Source organism: Amblyomma maculatum, chromosome 5 (genome assembly GCF_055883805.1).
Source record: "Amblyomma maculatum isolate TAMU_Amacu chromosome 5, ASM5588380v1, whole genome shotgun sequence".
Lineage (NCBI taxonomy): Eukaryota > Metazoa > Arthropoda > Arachnida > Ixodida > Ixodidae > Amblyomma > Amblyomma maculatum.
In genome coordinates, this window is record NC_139348.1 from 145,040,195 (window position 1) to 145,060,546 (window position 20,352).

A 20,352-nucleotide genomic window follows, 5' to 3' on the forward strand; every position below is an offset into this window, starting at 1 on the left:
GTTGCCAATTACAGAAAAAAAAAAAAAAAACTGTCGTCTCACCAGCGAATAGAACCATTATCCCTCCGATCCCCAACCGAGAGCGCAAACCACTACGCCACGCTGGGATAATGAGAAACATATCGTAATTCTCCTTGTCTTGCGTAAGGATGATAGTAGCGATGACAATGACGCTGCGTTTAGTTGATCATGATTACAGCATGCATTGATAGTGACATGATGGTAGCGATAATGATGATGCAGTTAGTGATAATGATAATGATGACAGAATGAAGACAGTGACAGTGCAATTCGTTACTAACAAAATGACGATGGTATCGATAATGATGCTGCTGATGACTTTAGCGATGGCGTCTTCACTGCCACCCGACTTGTAAAGTGGCTTTCGTCATTTCCGCTTTTAAGCAGACTTAAGCGCGCTCCTGTAATTTTTTTACTTCCGCAACGCAGCAAAAGACTGCTTATAATTTAGAGAAATGTACGTCATTATTTGAATTGTCACAGGCGCTAAACATTGCAGCGCACATCAACCACAGCCTTTCATATCAACATCGGCTACGATGTGGAATATCTTGCCGCTGCGAAAATAATGACTCACGCTATTCGGGAATAATAAAATGGTATGAATACTGGCTCTGTACTCTGCATGGATGAAAAATTACGGGAGTCCCACAAGAGTAGGAAGTTACAAATCTTATGGGAAATTATTTACTCCGTTCGCGAAAGTGCACCAAGCCGCACCCTATCTGAGATGCGAAAGAAGCTAAATTCGTCTGAAACCAAGATATCGACGCTAAGTTAATTACACACTAAGTAAAATTTGGGAGTACTCTATGTATAAACTTGCGTGCACAACCCTGGTAATACCTAGGATAAGCGGTGATACGTTCAGATAAGTGGCTTCATTTATAAGGAGCCGCGACAATCTTCAAAGCTTCTTTTTACACTGGTTGTCTGGACTTCCTGTCATTAGTTGACGGCCTCGTCTTTATAAAGAACCGAAACGGCGAATAACGTTTATTGACTGCTATCGGTCATGACGGTAGTAATCACAAGTGGTAGAGAGGTTCCCAATAGCGAATCATAAAGATAACCCTTCCAAGAAAAAACTATGTTCGCTTCAGACCGAGGCCTACGATTCGGGGCTTGTCGGCGTTCACGTCGGCCGTAAATTACTGTCGTGTTGTAAAAGCTTTGTACGTTACTCATCTAATTAGATGACAGCAGCTCAAGTTTTCCGTGATATGAGTGTATCTGCTGTTTCTATTTTGTGTTTTTATCTTATTTTCTTATTTTCTATATATATATATATATATATATATATATATATATATATATATATATATTTCTATACTTCTATATTACTTTTATATTTATGATCATGTATGACTGCTGAACAACCCTGTACCCCCCCCCCCCCCCCTTATGCAATGTCCCGAACGGGACCTTTAAGGGTTAATAAATGATGATGATGATGATGATGAGGTTGGGTAAACGTTATACACCGTCGGCCTGCACAGGACCAATCAGTGTTATTTATCAAGTTATGAAGTTTAAACGTCGAATTCAGTGAAATCGGAACATAATCGGGCGAATACATCAAACAGGCTCATGTGCAAGGACAGAGACACATGAACACCATAACGCCCTGCCTCCTCGATTTTTCATATATATATATATATATATATATATATATATATATATATATATATATATATGTGTGTGTGTGTGTGTGTGTGTGTGTGTGTGTGTGTGTGTGTGTGTGTGTGTGTGTGTGTGTGTGTGTGTGTGTGTGTGTGTGTGTGTGTGTGTGTGTGTGTGTGTGTGTGTGTGTGTGTGTGTGTGTGTGTGTGTGTGTGTGTGTGTGTGTGTGTGTGTGTGTGTGTGAGAGAGAAAGAGGAAGAATGAAATCGATCATTCGAACCGCCGTCTGTAGAGAGTTAAAGAGTTCGGCGCTCGCTCTGAAGCTCGTCTGACGTTGCGACACAGAAAACAAGCAATATGGCGCGAAAAGCAGGTTATTCACACGCCAAGACCCCAAAAAAGAAGAAAATGAAGATGAAGAATGCAGAAACAAAGGAACCCTCACACGGCAACCTCCCCTGACTCATTTCAGAAACAATGCAGGTGCGGAATCTGAACAGACATGTTATTTTATTTGTTTTTTCTCGTCCGGTATAAAAAGGGAAAGTTTACGCTGAAAGTGGATCTATTGCACACGTGCAGCTTTTCGCGTATGCGAAAGAAAAGAAGAAAGGAGAGAAATAGCAAGCGATGTGAAGCGAGCGTGGCGTCTAGTGATGTAACTGCCGCGTAACGCCCCGTAAACGGGCTTAATCAATCTTACTTGTGACTACATGTAGCGCACCTGTTTTAATAGTTAAGAGCACAGCGTCCCGCCACATTCCGTCCTTGTTACCTGCGGACCTGTTTTGTAGCATTTGCTTGAATAATTAGGGGGACGCACAAGCGTTGCCTTAAATGTAGACACGGAGAGTTTTAACAACCTCTTTTCACTGCGCCATTTTTTAGGTTTTCTTGTTTAAATCATTTAAGATCTAAAATTATATTACTGTAATATCAGTACACATCTCAAACACACGTCAGTAAGTAATACGCACCACAACACGTTGACTAAGTGTAATTCTAAACACGCTTATATATATTTTTAAGCAATGTGTTTTGATGACTGTCAAAACCTGGCAATAAATTAAAACAAAAACAACAACTTGCGATCTATGCTCCTCGGCCTTCATAGCATTTGGAAAACGAGGATGGCATTTAGAAATCCTGACGTAGTCGTTCAGCCAGTGAGAGAAAACTTTATAGAAATTATTATGTATGTGCTGGAAGCTTACCGAGCGTAGCTAGAGCCACCTGAGTGGCTACTAATGTTGGATCTTGTTTCGCGCAAAAGGACAGGACACACAGCAGGAAGACACGTACGCCACAGCGCCTGTGGTGTACGTGTCTTCTTACTGTATGTCCTGTCCTTTTGCGCTGAACAAGATGAATTTTGAGACTGATCTCCAACTAGCCCAACAATTAACGCTTTTAATGTTGGATGAACTTGAAAATCTGAAGAAGAGTTAAATTACTGCGTTGACCCAAGTGCGGGTAACATTCTTGGTGCCATCGTTTTATTGGTGCTGTAACGTGGAGACTAATGAAAACAATTGTGCTTATGTTGAGGAGAATTAAAGTTGTACGCAAAGTTGTACGAAACGAAAAATGGTAGGTGTAACGTTAAGAAATCGGAAGCGCGCAGAGTGAGCCAGAGCAATAACTCGATTTAATGACATTCTAGTGAAAACCAAAAAGAAGAAATGGGCATGGGCAGGACATGTAGTGCGTAGAAAGGACAACCAATGGTCGCTTAGGGCAACAAATTTGATTCCAAGGGAAGGAAAGCGTAGCAGGGGGCGGCAGAAAATTAGATGGGCTGATGAGGGTAAGAATTTCAGTGGAGGCAGCTAGCACAGCACTGGGTTAAATGGAGGAGTATGGGAGAGGCCTTCACCCTGCAGTGGGTATATCTCGGTTGATGACGATGATGATGATATGGTGACAACTTGTGCCATTTGACCACTGTCGAAACTGGCTATAAAGAAAAAATCCACGCTGTCTATACGTTGCATGCCCTTCTGATATGCAGAGGACCTGGGTTAGAACCCAAACTACGACGAAGTGATTATATTGAATTACTACTAATTTCAGAAATACCTGAAAACAGGAACCTTCTCACAGATTTTAGCTTGATTTAGAATCATCCCCAATTCGCTATATGGTTTAGTTTGAATGTGGGGTGTTTGAAATTCCCGCACGAGGTCATGTGGCTGTGTCGTCATGACTCTGTCGGCCAATCAAGATTTTCCTGCTTGAATCGTGCCGACTACAACTACACCGACGGCTTTTCGACCGAAAGAGCTTTATACGCTTCGCGTAATCTTTTTCTCCACCCCCCCCCCCCCCCCCCCCCCTTTTTTAATTTCTTTTCGTTGCTAGATTACACCAGTAACATCAGGAATGTCTATTTCCGGCGTCGGTACCTCCAAGGCAGCACTGACAGATAGGACATAGGCAGCGCAACGAATCGGGAGAACAGTACTAAAAAAAAGTGAATGCATTAACAAAAGGCCGGGAGAACGATTTGCAAATTTGGCGAAACTGACTGATAACTGGCGTGAGATAAGGGTCTTTCTGAGTTTCTTGGAGAAACAGGTTTGCGCGAGGAGTGCGCAAGGACACGGCTTACAGTGGGCACACCATAAACACACTTGGTTCTGCTCAAACATGCGGATGTTTATTTTTAATTTGTTTCGGTGTAGTGCTGTGCGCGTTTAAGCCTGCACGTGAAAACGCAGAGCTACTCTCTGTAGCTGTGCCGGTATGTGTGCACTGACAACTGGTGCGTGCGGAATACATGTGCGTCGAGCATTTTCTGGCGCAGTGCGTGCTGTACATGTTTACGTGTTTGTGTCAGCAACGGAATTGCAAAGCTCTGTTCTGTAACTGTGTGTTTACAGTGACAGTGTGTATGGAAGACGTGCTGCAAGTTGCACGAGACGAGTGTCATCAATTCTGTGCCAGGTCTTCTCAGCGGCTCAAACCACCACAAATAATTTCATTGTGCTATGACATCATCACCCTCCATTCACACCTTCATCATCATCATGATCAGCCTGACCATACCCACGGCAGGGCGAAGGCCTCTCACATATTTCTCCAATTAACCCGGTTTTGTGCTAGCTGCATCCACTTGACCCCTGCGAACTTCTTAACCTCATCCGCCCACCTAACTTTATGCCGCCCCCTGCTACGCTTTCCTTGCCTTGGAATCCAGTTTGTTACCCTAAGCGACCATCGGGTATCCTCTCTTCAGACTGCATGTCCTGCCCATGCCCATTTCTTCTCCTCCATTTCCACTAGAACGTCAGTAACTTGAGTTATTTCTCTGACCCACTCTGAACGCTTCCTATCTGTTAATGTTACCCCTACCATTTTTCGTTCCATAGCCCTTTGGGTTGTCCTCAACTTAAGTAGAACCTCTTGGTTAGTCTCCACACCTTAGCACTTTTTCCCATTGTGGAGCTGCAGGCCACGCTTTACCGCTGGTCGACCTGTACACCTTGCCTTTCATTACATTACTTTCCCTCTCTCTCTCTCTTTCTCTCTCTCTCTCTCTTTTCTCCACCTCTTTGGTCAGTACAGTCTGCTAGTGCACAACTACAATGATAAAGCCCACATAAGTATTGCAAGCGTGCATCGAAGGCAAAGCGTATTGTGACAGGCCTATAGAAGCTACTTCCCTATATCTGCAGTTACTCCGTGTCAAATCTCTCCTTATTTCCGACGCCCCGCACCTACTACTACTTCCCCTGCTTCCTAGCAGAAAATTACGACGTTAAGTCTTTCACGGACATTCCAGAGCATTTACCGCGACTTACGTTAAATACCGCCGACACACGGAAGCCACGCAAGTGAATGCCTATGGGCGGGCACCTTGCAATTATCCTTTTAGAGAATCAAGGAAAACACGAATACGTAAACGTGAGGAATGGCCTGGACTCGCACCAGTGTACCAGGGTGGGCTAGGCTTCCTCTCACAGGTGGCCGCGGCTAACATTTGGCAAGTACGCTATATAAAAGAAAAAAAATTCTCGAATCCCCATTTTTACGCAGTAACACCTGACAGGCAGTGCTGCAGTGAAGAGGGCGATGCGGAAGGAGGAATGGAGTCACGCTAAGGTAGAAGCTCCATTGCAAGGCATAGCGCTGGTCTTGCCTGCTTGAACTCCAAGATGCAGAACAATCGGAATCCAAACAGGTATGCTAATCGCGTACATGCCGCTGTTAAGGGCTTCCGCTGTTCAGGGTTTTAAAGAAAAAAAAAAAAAAGCCAGACAATAAGCGGCAAATAGCAAAGAGCAGCGCCTGGCGTTACGCCTGCATTGCCTAATGACCGTGTGTGTGTGGATCCAGTCGGATATAACAGGGGCGGGCATCCTCCGGACAATGCTGACGCCTAACCTCCAGACCACAGGAACATAAATACGAAAGGCAGCAGCTGTTAATACAAAACGAACTCCCGTGACACACCTCCCTCATAAATACGAGCCAAGCTATGCCCCCACTACTCACGCAAGCTTCCCAATCTCGTTCGCCCACCTCGCCTATCTGTCGGACCCTGTTGCGCTCAACTTCGCTTTCGGATTCCACTAGTTTGGCTTACGTATGACTCATTTCAAATTGGATACACTGAACAGCCATTTTCGCGACTGTCGTTTTCCACCGCAAGTAAACAAATAAATAAAATAAATATTAATGGGCCTCTTTCTCAGGGAAAATTTACCTGAGGAGCGCTCCATTTCATCTCCTTGCTATTCGTTTTCTTTTTTTTTTTGTAAATATATTGATACGGGGAAAAAGGCTAGCACAAGAAACCACAGCAGGTGATGAACAAGTGTTCACAGCACAGCAGAGCAAAACACAGCAGGTTTTCAGGCAAGCCCCAACGGTTTCTTCAGCTTCTTCGTCTCTCACTCTATTTTCTATCGTCGTCCTCTTCGGTGGCATGTACGTAACAATATATTACGCGATAGAGTATGTATCCCGTTAAAATTCGGCTCGTTTTGTGGAAATGCGTCGTCATCGTGAACTGGCATCGTTCCAAACGCGTCGGAAAAAAATGCGCGCGCGATTTCCTATCAGAACTGTGACGCAATTGTTCTGCGCCCAGCGTTCAGAGTGGTGTCATACCGTTTCGCTTGCCACTCAGCATCTGTCTGTTAGTCAAGATGGATACGGATTCGAACCGGGCGACATACGTATCTCAAATCGTATGCCATTCGTTGTAAGCGCAAGTGTCCACCTAGAAGTGCCGAAGATGCTGAGTTTTTCCTTTCCCCAAAAGCCCAATCAAGTAAAGACGTTTTGCACATCGCCAAACTCCATGGTCCCTCAGTGCCCAACCACCAAGCAAAACCATACCTAATTATGCCAAACAGTGAAGACGAACGTCATAGTCGGTTTAAGTGGAGTTAAATTCCGGCTAAAAACATGCACGCTATGCCGTCCTCCCTTAGTCGTTGCCTAAGCGTTTCCCAAGACATTTGAGCGATCAAATTGAGATGCGTCACACTGAAACCAGCAGGCTTATCCGCAGCCGCATTTCGTGCGCCGACGAGCGCGCAACAGGTGCTCTGGCTCTGCCCTCTGCTTAGCCTTTTCGCGCTCCGATGGGCTCCTCTCGCTTTCCTTAGGCACGCCACCGGCCATCCCGAGGAGAAGGGGGGCGGGGCGAGAGAGAGAGAGAAAGAGAGGTTGCGGGTGGAAATAGTGGAGAGGGTACGAAGAGCGTGAGTATGAAGTTCGCTTCTAGCACGCGAACTCCAGGTGGAAGCAAGCTGATGCGGTGTGGGCTACGCTTAGAAAGGCGGTGGCAGATTGTACGCGCCTAGCGTGTGAACCCATCTGCCCGTGTTGGATGGCCTTTAAATAGTCGTGGTTTCTTTTAGTGATTGCAGGGACTGAAAGGCCCTAGCTGCTGCTCTGCTGTCGTGCTCGCACAAACAAAACTAGTGTGTAGAGCAGGAGCGCTGTATATATGTTGTCATTAGGTGCAGCGTTCACGACTTCCAGGAGACTCTGTATTGACGGCCGTTAGCTGTCAATACAGCCGAAAGCGTTTACATCTAAACGCAAAAAAAAAAAAAAATGTAGTAAACTAGAATAGAAGACGTTTTAGCAGTATCAAGGCCAGACAAATACAAAGATATATGAAAATCGTTTTTGTCTTTGTTCGTTTTTGTTCCATGACCTTTACTATACTAACGAGAGGTTAGGCAAAAAGGTCAGAAAAAACAGAAGCTTTACTAATGGCAACGCATAAAACAACATCCAGGATACTGTGACCTATCGAATGGTTTGCAGAAATTGGTTCCATTAAGAGCAGAAAAGCTGTATATAGTTCATCGCTCACGTAGGAACGGACAACAGCGTGACGTATCCAATGACAAGCGGATGCAAAAGATGCCGCATACCCGATGACGTCAGCTCCTTTTAACAAAAGGCACAGTGTAACGTCAGTACGATGCTAAAGTGACAGCCACACAATGACACCATCTGTTCAGTTTCCAGGTGTTTCACATAAGAAGACACTGACAGACGTCTCGTTGACTCGTGCCGGGAAATCTCCGCGACAGGAAAGTCGTCATGAAGGTACTTGTCTACGCCGAGAAACGTGCAGTCAGCGCATAGTTACACGTGGTGCATTTACTTAAGTTACCGATTTACGTGCACCTTTTATTGATCATGAATTCATTGCTGATCACACGTCCGTTACGATTGAATCTTGCTACATAGGGCAGTGATTTTGCAGGCATGACTACTTCTTCGTGCAGGCTAGGGCCATTAACATCGCAACCCACTGCCAAGAGCGCACACGTGGCAGATGTCAGTTATGACACAGTACAGCTTCCAGACCGCTCACGCCAGACATCCGCATTACGTTAATTGCCACACTCTTAATCTGGTTCCACATGCGCGTCAAAAATGTTTCAGTTATAAGTGAACTATCACTTATATAAGTGAAAGTTCTACTTATAACTGCAAAATTAATTTCATTCCACATACGTGTCAAAATGGTCGTTATAAGTGGAACTTCCGCTTATATAAGTGGAAGGTTCCTCTTATAACTGGAGCTTTTTGTACACATATGTGGAGCCAGATTAAGAGTGTACGGTAACATTGACTGTCAGCCACGATGGAAAGGTGATTAAATTTCCTTTCACTACCCCGCTTCCTGGGTAAAAGTAGAGCGAAACACGGGCAGCGTCAGATTTCCGCATCCGGGAGGACTCGTGGTCAACAGTATCAGCGCGCTGCACTTAAAGGCAGCTCGCCGAACCGGATAGCCGCACGTTGCAGCTCCATCACCGTTCGCTCCGTCGCTGCGTGCATTCGCGTATCCGTGTCCTTCCATTGCGACTGCTGCACTCCCGTACGCGTCACTACACTGCCTTAGGAATCCATCAACTTTCCTCACCATTGTGAGTCTGCGCTTCATCGCTGCCGGATGTCCCTGCGTCGCGTTCGTGACAGAGAATCACATTACGAGCGCTGAAAACCGGAACAAAGGAAAAGCTTATTTTTTTTTTCCTTGATCAATGCTAAAATAGGGTTACTCGCCGAAAAAAACAACAACATAACTACGGCTTATTCTTTCAAAACAAACAAAACAAAAGCAAAGAGATTCCGCTGTGTTAAACGCTCGGAACGGATGCGCTTTGTGTATATACATATTAACAGGTTCAAGAAATATCAATGCCGCAGAACACGTAGCAGCTTTTGCAAAGTTTCAGAAGTTACATCAAGCGCCATTTTTGTTTCGCTTACGAACAAAGCCTGCCAAGAGTTCATAGGACAGTCATCGTCATCGAAGTACCATACAAACCAGACTGCCATACACTTTATTCTACGTCACGGCATCCGTGTGTCATGCAGCATGGTCGTTTATGCTTTGCGGAGATTTCAGGCCGTATACGCTACCTTTTAACTGGCTATACCTTAACCCACATCATCCCGCCGCAGTGACTCAGTGGATGAAAGGCTAGAGGGAAAGTGAAGCCAGGGTACAGCCGCGGTGGAGCTGCGGTGCAATGACATCTACAGACACAAAACTCCTGTGATTACCACTTCAGAGCGAATGGCTGTGTATTGTGCCTCTTGAATCACAGCTCGAAATATAGTGTGCTGATTAATGCAGTTTATGCGAGACATCGATCTATCGTGGCGACACGTGTAGTGCATTTTTTTCCCTTTTTCCGGTTGAAAAATCTTCGTCTTCAATGAAGGTGGCAGCCCTGTTGTTAGAGTAGGTTAATTCAATAATCCATGCCAGCTTTAATTCGTGATCGCTGTCCCTTTGTTACAAATGAAATCCTGTAAGAGCCGTAGAAAGAAAGTTCTAAGCTTCAAATACTGTGCATAAAAGAGTGGCGTCCTCTGTTAAACAGCCTAGATTAGTGGTTTAAATTGTGATGAACGAATACCGAGCCTCCATCCTTCTTCCTCTCTCTCTCTCTCTCTCTCTCTCTCTCTCTCTCTCTCTCTCTCTCTCTCTCTCTCTCGGCTGTTAGATCAGCATGCTATAAAGGAAAAACAAGCGCGGAAAACCGAACTCGCCAAAGGTGTAGCGGAAGAAAATTACCGCGACGCGCACTTTCCGGCATTCCGGATTTTTTCTTCCGAAACGCAGGAAGATTTACGATGAGGACCGTATACGGTGCGAACTGCAGACCTTTCTCACCTTCTTTAGCGCGTCGTGCCGAGTAACACGGGCAGCTTTGGACGAAGCACTGCGGGTCCCAGACGCACGCCAGAGCGTTCACAAAACAGGGCCTAAAATTAGGTTTCGCCCGTCCCTTGGCGGTCGCACACAACGGGGAACCGGAGGAAAGGTAATGCACGGGCGAGGGCATGTCAGAAAAAAAAAGAAATATAGTGTTAAGACACCACCAGGTGTGCCATCCTCCTCCTGTGCGAAGTGATAGTGACCGCCCGTAGTGTGGTTGTCGTTTAGAACAAATATTTTAGCGCCATTGGCTTGGACCTATACCGTCGTGGTGAAAGTCGAGACAGTGAAGGCACTGTGCTCACGAAAAATTTCATGTAAAATTCTGTAGACAAACGCAAGGTTTTTGATAGGGTTTGTTAGGACATGTGGACGACTCATTCATTCATTGACGATTCATTGATTGTCTACTTGAATGACTTGGTTGGTTGATTGATTGATCGAGTGAGTCAGTGAGGGGTAAGTGGGAATTGATTTCTCTATCGTGAGAACCATTTTCTTTCGTTTAAGCATAAACCGTGCCCTGAGTGCAGAGAGACGTCATGACTAACGCAGTTTCACAGACGCCCAAGCATCTTCTACCGCGCATCCGTTGCACCCGCCAGCATGATTTATTGCAGAGAAATTAAGTCATCATGTGTATTCGCCCCCTCCCTGCCCCTTTCTATCTGTCCTCTTTCGCAGCATCTTCCTTCGCATTACCTTGGTCACAGCAGCAACAGTGGGTGCAGGTCGTCTGCAGGGTCGTCCAGCTCGAGCGCTCGCAAGGCCTGACTTTTCCTTTTTCTGCTTTACATTTCATTTATGTTTTATGAACCAATTCGGTTTAGTCTCGAGCTTGATTGCTAACAAGTAGAATACGGCGTCAAAACTTTACATTTGCAAATGCCGCTAGTTGCGTCCATCCCGTGTGCATAACAGTTGTGAAACGACTGAACCCAACGCAGAGGCTGACAGGCTGCTGGGGAAGGATGATGCGGAATCTAATCCGGGTCGCGCTGGACTAATTTCTCTACAGTCTAACCAGAAATTAAAGTCCGTGGGCTGTATGACATCACTCCGCGTTAAGTGCCTACAGAAAGGCTTCACATTGATCCGCAGCCCTCTGCTAAACCGCATATACCTTATTAAAGCGAAAGCGTCAGATTGTCCCATTCGACGGAGAACTTGTGATTAGAAAACACTGATTAATCAAAAAGCGTCCTGACACAGTCACGACGTTACATGGAGTGACGTCGCTCATAAGGGGAGTGTTTATCAAGTGCCCGAATTGGACGTCTGATCCAAGGGTTACGAGTCACTGAAGGGTCATAGCGCTTTTTGACACTGTCCCGTATCACTCCTGAGGTGGACGAAAATGTCCCTCCAACCGTTTTCTGCCGCCTATTCCGCCTCTTGCCATAGGATGCTTTTCAGCCCCCCCCCCCCCCCCCCTCCCACATTAATTTCCTCGCTACCAGTTATCTTTCCTGTGTATGAACGCAGAGCACAAACGGACGGTTAACTCGTAGCACCCCAGTAAGCAAAGGATGGGGTTGGTACAGGTGGGTCACCGTCGCTTGCGGCGGGGGCAAGCCTGGCACCGAATTTTTATCTGTTCTAGGCCGTCATTGCACACGCCACCGCTGGTGGTGGACGACGGCTGTTGTTGCGGCGCGCGTCTTTCTTTCCCTCTTCCTTTTCTTTATCTATATTCTCTTCTATCTGCACGAGGCAGCGGAGGTGGCTTAGCTACAGAGCCAGTAGCAGGCCTGTGCATTTTCTTTTCTTTCTTGCTACAGCCACAACAACAACAACAGTAAGCAAAAGCGGCCACCGAGCGAGTTAGAATGGAAGGATTCCGGACACTCTTGAAGGCGCTGATGTGGAGCGTTAATGTAGGGTTAGTATTTCACAGTATCACAATTTTCGCCTCGTTATGAAGCTTCTGTTTTACGACGTAGATCTACGAGCGGTCGCCAGCGGAGAACGTGGTTCTTGCGGGCGTTAACGGGCGAGCTGGAGTTATTATTTATGTGCATCGCGGAGTGAGGTGGGCAATCCGAAGCCGTTCGTTTCCACTCCTATGTCTGGCATGCGCTGTATGGTTTTATATTAATATACTTCTTTGCGCTGCTTCGACCGGCAAATCACATTGACAAGGAGAAAAATAAATATGCACAAACGAGACTTTCCTAAATATATTAACGCCATATCAGCACTAAAATGACACTAATATAAAAGAAAGCGACATTAGGTACAAGTTGAACCTAGCCGACGAGTTAAACCTCAGCGTCATATTAAAAAAAAAATCGTTAACCTCTAGCATTAAAGGAGGTTGTTGTGGCTGTAGGAAAAAGAGAAAGAAAATGCACGGGCCTGCTACTGGCTATGTAGCTGAGACACCTCCGCTGTCTCTTGCGGACAGAAGAGAAAATAGAGAAGAAAGGAAAAATAAGAGGGAGAGAAAGACGCGCGCCGCAAGAGCAGCCGTCGTCCAGCACCGAAGCAGTGGCGGGTGCAATGACGGCCTACAAGAGATAAAATTCAGTGGCTGGCTAGCCCCGCCGCAAGTGGCGTTGACTTACCGTCCCAGCCCCGTAGGGCCAGGAACTGCCACCCTTCACCACTCGGAGCATTAAAGGAGGAATTAAGGAAAAGGCCTACTCTTTCGGTACTGAATGCCGGACTTAAACCTTTCAACGGGTCACTCTTCGAGGCATACGAAAAAGCGATGTACTAGAACGCAGCTGGAATGTACTCCGAACAAAACTTGAAAACATAGACGAATGCATCGGATTGGAATTTCGCATACTTAAGAGTGCGATATATATCTCCACTTCTGAAATCGCCCTTTCTATGTCCTTGTTCTGTCTTTTCCCCTTAGGTGATCTGGCGTCAGTAAACGCGAAAGAATGTAAAAATCGTTTGAACTAAGATTTTCTGAGGGTTGCGAACGCACGGAGGTTAAATAATGTATTGCGAAATGTAATTTTTTTGGCACTGAGTCGGTGCACATTAAAAAGGAAAAGGCGGAGCGCAACTCAGACGGCACGAAACGAAAGTAGAGACGCGGCGTTGACTTGCAAATGAAGACGCTTGTTGCTGTAATGCAATGAATAGGCGAAAAGGAACAGTACCAACATGTGGAACTGCGTCAAATGCTGATAACATGTACAGAATAAAAAACACTGTCGATTAGAAAGAAAAAAAGAGGGAGAAAAAGCAGCCACTCTGCCGTCTCAGCTGCTAAGATAGCCTATTTTTTTCCGGGCCGACGGCAAAGAAAATGCCTGCGTCATGCAGCCAATCATAAAACGCCGAAAGCGAAGGCGGTGCTCCGACGTAGGCCCGGAATTGGTATGACGACAAGTAACCGACGAAATGTCAAATGCGAAAGACTTGCAGAGAAGCTCTGATTCTGTGACACGGTATAGTAGGAAGCAATACGAAGCATTGATTAAATCAGCTCAGGCCGTAATAGAAGGAGCAGCGCTCGTGCCAACAGTTGGCAGATTGATCGATCACGTCACGCCTCTCAGTCTCATGCTGTGAACGACGTCACTGAAGAGCTGCTCCAGTGTCAACTGTCGGCTAAGGGTGTTTATTTCCTATCTGAACAGCTGAGCTTGACTTTACAGAAACCAGATGCCACGTCAAGACAAAATTTCTGTAGTTTACAGGGTTCCAAAGAGACCTAGTGAGGAAATACAGCCGAAATGAGCTCGCACCAAAAAATGACAACAAAATTAGATCCATCGTCACTGGCATATCCAAGAACAAGAGTATTGTGCTCGGCGATTTTACGGCGCAGCTGTATCGATAACTATAGCATGGAAGGATCCCTTAAAAGGTGCATATCGAGTGGGGTCACGATGTGTATTTTTGTTTGCACCACATAGGCAGATATAAGACAGAAAAGTCTAGACAGATCTGTCTACTGACGTCTTGAAGACGGGTCGAAATGACATTCACTAGGTTATTGCCCGATTATCCTAAATTACGCTTTCATTTTCCTACTTTTGCCTTCTTACTTTTTGAGCACACAGGTAAAACTTCGAAAAGCCTCGACGCATTGCCAGAACCCGGCCGAAAGTGCTAGAATTGTTTTGGATAAAAATAAGATTCAATAGCATCCGGTGCGTTTTCAGTGACTTAGCGATGGTAGCGACACGCATCGTGACACAGAACACATCGAATTCCGGCGAATATTCGCTACAGTAACAGCGTACACTCGTTTCAGATGCTTAAGCGTCAACAGCGTCGTCATGAGCGAATATGATAATAGTGCAACAGAAGACCCAGGGTGATATGGGATATAGCAGTAAGAATATCGTGCGAACCTTGTTTGGAGACGTTCTACTCAGCGCCACGGACAGAACAGCGCGATTAAAAAATCGTTGCTAAACTAAAATAGCAAAATCTGAGAGCGGCGGTAATATCTAATGCAAAACAAACAAAGTTAAAAAAAAAAGGGGGTACCGCGGCATCAACAGGTGGTCCTACTATTTCGCACGCTCGAGCAAACTATAGCAAAAGCATCCGCGAAGTTCTATTAATACTACAATAAAATGAAATGCCGGGGCCTTGCGTTTATAACAACGCTACTCCGGATATCGAAAGAACCGCACGCGTCTCTGTGGCCACGTTGCAGGCGCCTGCTCGTTTCGAGCGTGCAACAGGTGACCGAGGGTCAGGCCTAACGTCAGGAGGGCTCCGCGATGTCGCCGCAGAAAGCCACGCGGGGTTTAACGACCTCGTCTTACTCCCGCGAAACGCCGGAAAGTCGACCTGAATTGAACGACAGCGAATATGTGAAGTCTGAGGGTAATAAACTTGGGCGACATGACGTAGACGGAATGTAGAGAGGCAAAATCGTGGCAGGGGAACAGAGAGAGCTTGCCGTAACGGGAGCTCGGCGGTAGTATCAACAGGTGTCCACCCAAGCCAGTACGACTACCGACGAACCAATATTTATTGAAACTGGAATTGGCTGCAACGCTGAATGTGAAGCCTGGGTTGGCATATACGCGAAAGTGTGCGTTGGATAAATAGTATCAGACTGTTGTATATATGTTCTGTATATTACTTTGTGGCAATTCCGGAACTGACCGTTCAGTAAAAATATTGGCAAATTCATTCTCATGCATGGTAGACACAAAGCATACAAATTGGTGTCAGCTATTGCGTGATATGTGCGTCGAAAAGAATCCCAACAGTCCTAACTGCGGCGAACCGCGTACTATATATGCAATCAAGACAGCGTCAGTATTATCTCCGCACTTTCCTAACATGAGTTCACGATATTGTCGGACAAAATCCCGTCCCTCTATAAAGCATGAGATCAACAGAACTGACGCGAAACAGAGATTAAAGGTTAAAAGACGAACTGTCGACTCGCGAGCGGAGCGGTGGCAACAGGTGTCAGATGGATCCTTCCCGCACGAAGCCCGAAACCGGAAGCAGAACCGGCGTTCTACGAGATGTTCACCTCCGAGAGTAAAAAGAACAAAAAGGAACAAACATGCACATGTGGCCTTAGCAGATGCGAATATTTCCTGCTACATACAGACTACGAGGCGAAACAACTATCGACTAAACGTTGCTCGCTAGGATGACAAGACTCCATGAACCGGTCATGGTATGGAGACGAGAAATCACGCCTGCCCGATTACAACGGAGACCAAATATGACAGTGGCAATCTGAGGAGGTTAAGCGGAAGAATATTGGCAGGATAGTTTTTGCTTGACGCGGTAAAGAACACCACATGTGTAGTTTTGCGTGACGCGGTAGCCTACGCATTGTCGAGTGTCGCCTGAAGACAAGTTGTAACGTGGCATCGACAGGCGACGCGGTCTACAAGTGAAGCAAGGGTCCCGACGCGCTCAGTGATCGGAGAAATTCATCGAACCGGGTGATGGACATAGCAATGCCGGAATGTGGCAGTCGAGTATTCCTACACAGCTCGCTTGGAAACAAAGGTCAAGTCAGAGATGAGAAAAGCTAAAGTGACGACGCTTTGCTCTGAGGACGGTGCGGGGTATGACAGGAGGCGGTTGACCATGTTCTGCGGGGCCGTGCGGATGATTGACCGGTCACAGTTTACTCAGCTGTAAATCCCTTTAAAAATCGAGGCGATCCTATAACGCCAGCGAGATGAACGTTTTTTTTTCTCCTCCTTTAAACAAGACAACAGTCACAAGTACTGACCCACCCGTATTCCCATAACGGGCAGGTTTCGCGGTTTGACGTGTACAGACACGGAGCTCATAAGTTTCAGCTCACCGAGCGTGCGTCGGCCGACGACAGCGATGGTGGTTGACCGGGAGTTTCGGGCCCCTTTCGGCGTGGACGACAGTTTCAAAACGCAGACACTGTCGCGTGTCTCCCTCTTTCTTTCCCGTTTGTTTCTTTTACCTGCCCACTTCCAGCTTTTATTCTTCTTTTTGTCGTTCTTTCCGTGAATGCCCCGGTTCGCTCACACACAACCCGAAAAAACACAGCGGCGTCGACGACACAAACCGGCAGCTGCCAACGCACACGCACCACAGCGACCGATGAGCGAGCGAGCGAGCAAAGCGAGCGCCGCGTCGGAACCCAGAGATCCGGAACCGCCCCGCCGGCGCCCTCGCAGCAAGCTTCCAGCCAGTCGTGGGCCGCCGTTCCGATGACGTCAACGACCACCTGGCAGACTACGCCGAACCCGGAGCTCCGAGAGGGGGTTTCGGGCCTGTGAGATTTTTATTTTTTTTTTTTTTTATTCCGAGCTCCGAGCGCTGCTTTATATTTCCTTGGCTTGGCTTGCGGAATCTTTGGGCTTCTTGGGTGCTTTTTGCTCTCTCGGCGAATTTCGCGCCTTTTTTCTCTTATCTTTCTCCCCACACGCCGCTTCCCTCGCGCTGCCACAGAAACAGAATGGGGAGTGAGATAAGAAAGACACAGGGTAATAAAGAAGGGAAAAAGAGGCTCGTCGACCATGCTTCTCCCCACGGAGGAAAAAAAAAACCGCCCGCTCGAGACATGTCTCTGTGATCTCTGACAGTAGAGGGCAGAGGTGGTAAGAGGGGGGGTGGGGGGGGGGGCGTGTTGTTTTCGCCTCGGACAGCATCGGAGTGCGTGGGACGTGCGGGACCGCGTTTAGACGATGTCGCCTCGGTGGGTGTCTATTTTAGGTTCGACCGAAGTCAATTTGTTTCGCGCGTACGTTCGGAAATCGTGATTGGCCTGAGCTGTCAGTGTGAGCAAGGAGAAACACGCTGAGCTGATGGAAAATGCCAGAGAATGGAGACAGTAAAGAAAATAAAATCTCAGTGTGAAAACAAATACTGTAAATAAGCGGGAGGCTGTAAAAGAGAATTATTCATTCAATGTTTGGTCTTCCAAAAACATACAAAATATTCTGCCTGAATCGGGAAGATTACACTATTTTTTTTCGCACAGTAAACCTCGAATTACAGTTGGGAGGGCAGAATATTGCCACGTGCCTAGCGCCGCGCGGCTGCCGTGCTTGGTGCCGCCGCCGACGAAGCGGTAGTTGGCTCGAGAAGCGCACTGGTCCTGGACACTGTTATCGGAGCTAGAAGTCGACCTTACTCTCGGGTCTTAGTCTATGTGTACCCTCACTGCTCCCTGTGGCTTGAGTCGTGACACTGGTGGAGGTGCCATCGATGATCCCTTCTGCGGACGACCCGACGTGGCCGCCTCTCGTGACCACTCCTGTTCATCGTACAAGCCGGTGGCTCCAAGACATGCCCCCCGAGACCTTCCCTCTTGACGAAGAGCCCCTAACTTCTACCCTAGCTATTGCAACGACACCGCCCGCCCATACCACGACTGTCCCTTCTACCCCTTCGCCCTGTCTCATCCTTCAGACCCACGTGCCCCTAAGCCATTTCAGGGTGAGCAATTCGAAGACGCCGAGGACTGGCTAACTCACTACGAAAGAGTCGCGACATTTAACGGCTGGGATGACGCTGCAAAAATGCGAAACGTCTACTTTAGCCTTGAAGAGCTGCTCGGACGTGATTATAGAGAACCGCGAGGCCACATTCTCTACGTGGCCGGCCTTTCGAAACCAGCTCCTTGGTACGTGCGCCAACAGAGACCGCCGGAAGAACGCGGAGCGTGCCCTAACCTCTCGAGTCCAGCGTCCGAACGAAGGGGTCGCAATGTACGTTGAAGACGTCATGCACCTTTGCCATCGCGAAGACGCCGATCAGCTGGCGCGCGCACTGAGAGTTCGACTGTCTTGTTCGGACGAGATTGTGCTTCGCTCTACGATTGTCTTGTGTTATCGGTCGCCGTCTCCAGTTCTTCGAATAACCCCCAATAAACCCCTCTTCATTTGGCGGAACGTGCCGGGGTACGACTCCTACACGATCACCGTGGAGCTATATATATATATATATATATATATATATATATATATATATATATATATATATATATATATATATATATATATATATATATATATATATATATATATATATATATATATATATATATATATATAAAGTTTTCAATAAAGTTAAGGAGTGGAAAGCGGAGAGCGCTATCTGTTCCAGTTACGCGCAGTGTTTGTTAATAGCTTAGGTAATACACTTCTCGAATGCATTTTTTGCTTTCGCGAGTTGCTGTCTGCGTTTATAGTACCTTAACAAGCCAGGAGCAGTTGTGGTATTCACAAGGGCTCAAAATGCATGCGATAAAATACCTTATAAAATCATAATAATTACCACGTGTCGACGTAAATGCGTGGCCAGTTGTACACTGGTAGATCATCCTTATTTTATTAACTGGCTACGCAGACACGAATGGATTTTTGAAGGCGTCCGACACTGTCACTTGGTAGCTATGGCTTTAGACTACTGAAGTCCAGGAGCGACGTATGACACCCTGGTCGCGTAGGTCGGAGTTTCGGACTCTGCTTGGCCCTCGGGCTGCACTATATTGTAAATAAATGGAGGCGAATAGACAAAAAAATAGTTGTGATTTAGCTCTGGCTAACCCTATATAGTTGAATTGCGAAAGCTTCTTTTTAAGGGTTGAACGCTGCTGAACCGAATGTGGAGCGATAGAATTAGCTGCTGGTGACCGAGAGTTCTTCTTCATCTTCTTCATCTTTGTCTACTTCTTCTTCGTAGTCGTTGTATTCTTCTTCGTCTCCTTCTTCGTCGTTGTCTTCCTGTTCCTCGTCGTCATCTACTTCCTGTTCTTCTTCGTGGCTGTCTTCTTCTTCTTCTACGTCGTCGTCGTCGTCTTCTTTTTCGCGGCTGTTCACAGTCATTCGTGACTGCGGCCACGGACTACGCGATAGGCCGATCGCAATAAAAATCACAATATTGGTACAGCGTCAAAGAATGTCACAAGGGCAAAATAAATCCGGAGACCATTACTTTGGGCTTACTCACGACTTTGTATACATAGTCGAGAAGACAACACATGAATGTTATACACTTACAAGTACACCGACATGCACTTAAGGCAAGGCTTTGCCGACGAGTCGACTGGCAACCCGTCTTTGTATATGTTAAGAGAAGTAACAGAGCCGCATCATTGCTTTTTTCTCTCGACCAGGTGAGGGGACAAGGTATTGTAATGAGCAAGAGATGATAGGTGACCTTCGGCTGGTCTCAGCTGAGTACAGAAGAATCTGCGGTATCAGCTGAATCTGGATAGAGTTCAAAGAACGAAAGAGTAATGAAGTACGTTGACATAGAGGAAATAACAAGTATGAAGCGGTGTAGGTGGAGAAGGTTAGAACTCTGACCTGCGGACAGCAAGTGACAATTACAATTAAAATGAAAGACGTGGCATTTCGCTGAAATATAGCAAGTGTATAAGGTACCGCTTGAGGTCATCTAGGGCAGAAGTTAATACCCCAACTACTTTGGTTATGGTATGTTGGCAAATGCGCCGCCTTGGATGATCCGCCTGAACATTATAGCAGTCATGTGCGCATTCTGAGTTTCTGATGAGTTCGTTCTCGCCCCATCACGGCAGCTACTAGCCTTCC

The 20,352-nt window shown here is 46.5% G+C and overlaps 1 protein-coding gene across 2 annotated transcripts in view; it reads right to left on the reverse strand.

Moving 5' to 3' along the window:
• LOC146189850 (uncharacterized) overlaps positions 1 to 20,352 on the reverse strand; it is a 387,936-nt gene that overhangs the window by 88,712 nt on the left and 278,872 nt on the right. Inside the window, exon 1 of one of the 2 annotated variants that reach the window (XM_084604619.1) lies at positions 16,620 to 16,910. The exons of the other annotated variant lie outside the window; for it this stretch is intronic. The gene's annotated coding sequence lies outside the window, so the exon portion shown is untranslated. Of the gene's footprint in view, positions 1 to 16,619; positions 16,911 to 20,352 lie in introns of those variants that run through there. 2 annotated transcript variants of the gene reach the window in all.